General features: G+C 45.8%; 1 protein-coding gene across 3 annotated transcripts in view; it reads left to right on the forward strand.

Annotated features, from left to right (window-relative positions):
- Positions 1-56: 56 nt before the first annotated feature.
- Positions 57-3,156, forward strand: part of LOC108544490 (cytospin-B-like) — a 121,096-nt gene continuing 117,996 nt past the window's right edge. For 2 of the 3 annotated variants that reach the window (XR_001889862.1, XR_001889863.1), the window contains exon 1: positions 129-182. The gene's annotated coding sequence lies outside the window, so the exon portion shown is untranslated. Of the gene's footprint in view, positions 183-3,156 lie in introns of all 3 variants that reach the window. The other variant, XR_001889865.1, reaches the window with a different exon arrangement.

Genomic DNA, 3,156 nt, shown 5'->3' on the forward strand with positions numbered 1-3,156 from the left:
GGACAGCACAGGCGGCGGTTCTGGGACTACATCTCCCAGCGAGCCCCGCGCGGCTCGCGCTCGCCCCCCCTAGCGGCGCTGGCAGGAGGCGCCGGCTGAGCGCGGGTCTCTCTCCTGAGCATCAGTGAGCGCCGGAAGGCGCGGCGGCTGCGGGCTGCGGCGGCGCTGAGCCAGCGGGACCGGTGAGTAGGAGCCGCGCCGCCAGCCCGCCCGCCGGCCGGCTCTCTGCGCCTCAGCCGCGGGGTCTGCCGGGGTGGATGGGCGAGCGCGGGGGTCTGGCAGTCGGTCGCAGAGGCACGGGACTGCCTTTCTGGGAAGGCGCGCTGCGTCTTTGCCGCGGGGGCCCCGGTCCGCTCGGCGCGTGTCCTTGGCCCCAGCCCAGGAGGGACGTCCTGCCCTGTCCTGCTCGGCCCGGAGCGGTGGGACCGGTGCCGCAGGTGGCTGCGGCACGTGGCCGCCTCCTCCCCTCCGGGCCCGAGGGTTGTCGCAGGGACCCGGGACTGAGGGCCAGGTGGCTCCCGACAGCTGCGGCCCTGGAGGCGATCCCAGCCCTTGCCGCGGTGGGACAGGTGCGCGGACACGCCCGGCCCCGGCGCCTGGATCTCGGGAGCCTCCCGCACCCTCCCTGGTGCTCCTTGCTGGTGCTGCGTGGTGCAGAGGACCGAGAAGCCCTTGGCTCTCGGCGTCCACCGCGCTCCCGCCCCTTCCTGGCCTGGGTGACCGGGGAAGGTCTAGGGCTGCGCATCCCGGGTCTCAGCTGGGGCGCCGCGGCGTAGTGCACCTGGCGGACCCGGGGGAGCGCGCTGTGCCCGTGGGTGTCCCGGTGGTGCGGACCTGCGGGCGCGCGGCAGTAACGACCTCCTTTCCCAATGTCAGTGCAAGGAAATTAGTGTTATGTGCGTGCTTTTTTTTTTGGAAGTTTGACTCTGAATATCTTATTTTGCTGGAGCTCCATTTGCCAGCACGTAAGTTTATGTAATAAGCGGCATAGAGTTCGGAAAAAATCTTCCTGTGAAGGTGCTCTTCCTTGCCCTCTGCAGGAAGAATTACGCCGAGCTGGTTGACAGGCTTATCCACCAGCAACCCTAGGAGCTGCAGGCAGCAGATAAAGTGTTTTTTTGCGTAGGGGCACAAGTCAGCCCTTCAGGACAATTTTTGTTTTTGGAAGATTCTGTTATCCAGTTTCAAACACCGTGTTATTTCAGTGTTGAAGATGGGGGAGGAGGGAGGAGCAAAGGCTTGTCAATCCTAATACCTCAACAGAAAGAAATTAGCTTTGCAGGATTAACTCTCCAAGCAAGCGAGTTGAATTTGGTAGCCCAAACTACAGCTGAAGCTGAGCCTCTATACTACACCCTGTCTCAGTTTTAATAATTTTTCAGTTGATTCGTTTGCCTCTTTTACTGTCTGTTAAACAACAGATGTCTCTCATGTTTGTCTTGTCTTCCAGAGATTACTCTCGCTGCAGCGTTGACTATTAAGGTTAAATAGGAATCTTTGTCTTGGGCCTGGTTTTAGGAAGCATTCCCTGTGTATCTTCACCGAGTGTATTCTATCACATTAAGTACATTTCCGTTTATGCCTAGTTACCAAGAGTTTAAAAAGTCAGGGTTGGGTTTTTTTTTTTTTTTCCCAAATGCTTTTGTGTAGCATGCATTGATCATGTAGATTTTCGTCTTAAAATTGTTAACGTAAGCGGTTACGTTGCTAGATTTTCTTTTTCTAAAACCCTGGGCTAATTTAAAATGCACTTTTGGATTGTTCACATCAATAAGCTAGCATCTTGTTTAGGGTTTTGGTATCTGAGATTGGCATAGTGTACCCCATTTTGATCTGTGTTCATAATTAGGATTAGGCTGTCCTCTGATTAAATTGGGAAACTTACCATCATTTTCTATGCTCTGGAATAGAAGAATTATCTGTTCCCTCAAGTTTGGGAACAGACTGCCTGGGCTGCTGCTGGTGTTTTTTTAGTAAGTTAATATCAGTATTTAATTACGTTTTCATTTTTTTCACGATCATTTATTTTTCTCCGTTTTTCTGTTTCTTCAAAGTAAATTTAATATTTTCTATTTTCCTAGAAAATCATTAACATGATTGAATTTTAATATATGCTAGCCTAACGTTGTATATAGTATTCTGTTGTAAGAAAACAGACTGTTACATATCTGTATGTACCTGTATGTTCTCTTTCTGATACAGTACTTTTTTTGGTACCTTTTCTCTTTTTTATTGATCAGACTTGCTTAATGATTATTTTATTAATCATTTCAAAGAACCAGCTTTTATTAACCAGGATTTATTGATTAATTCTATTGATTTTTTTATTTTCTGGGTCATTAATTTGTTTTTTATTTTTCTACTTAATTTGAGCTTATTTTGTTCAAGTTTTAGCCGTTTGAATGGAAAACTTGGCTCATTTATTTAATCAGTCCTGTGAGCAAGGCAAGGACTTCTAATTCTTTAGTTCCACTTACCTCACATTTGGCTTTAGTTGTATTTTTACTTTAAGCCTTCCAACGAGACATTATTGCTATTGTTTTTGTTATTTTCTAGGTCAACATTTATTAGCTTTATCTACCTGTTTACCTTTCTTCACTTTGCGTTCCTTCTTGTATCACAGATGATTTTCTTTGGAACATTTTCCTTCTCCCTCAAGTACATTCTTTAGAAATTACTACAGTGATGATCAATTCTCTGTTTTTGTAATATCTGAAAATGGCTTTATTCTCCCTGTATTGAGAATTTTAGTTTCACCATGTTTCTTCTATTGATTTCAGAGTTATTTTTATATTTTTTCTAGCATTTAAAAAAGATGTTTTGTAGCTGAAAGGTTTTGGGATCTCTATTCTGCCACAGTGCTGAAAGAAAAACAAAGATTACAAATAAATTAATTTGCTGTCCACTGTCAGTCACGACTGTTCCCTGAACTCTTAGTATATTGGGTATACAGTTCTATAACTTATTTTTTTTCTCTGTTTGACCTGTTGATTCGGAGAGTTGTTTTGAAGACTCCCATTATGATTCTTGTAGGGGTTTTTGTTCTATTTCTGTGTTTAATATATATTTCTTTCTTTAAATGCATTTTTGAAGCTGTCTTATGTGCTTAAAGGTTCACAATTCTTTTTTTTTTTTTGAGACGGAGTCTTGCTCTGT

This window comes from Rhinopithecus bieti, unplaced genomic scaffold, assembly GCF_001698545.2.
Source record: "Rhinopithecus bieti isolate Rb0 unplaced genomic scaffold, ASM169854v2 scaffold_26813, whole genome shotgun sequence".
Lineage (NCBI taxonomy): Eukaryota > Metazoa > Chordata > Mammalia > Primates > Cercopithecidae > Rhinopithecus > Rhinopithecus bieti.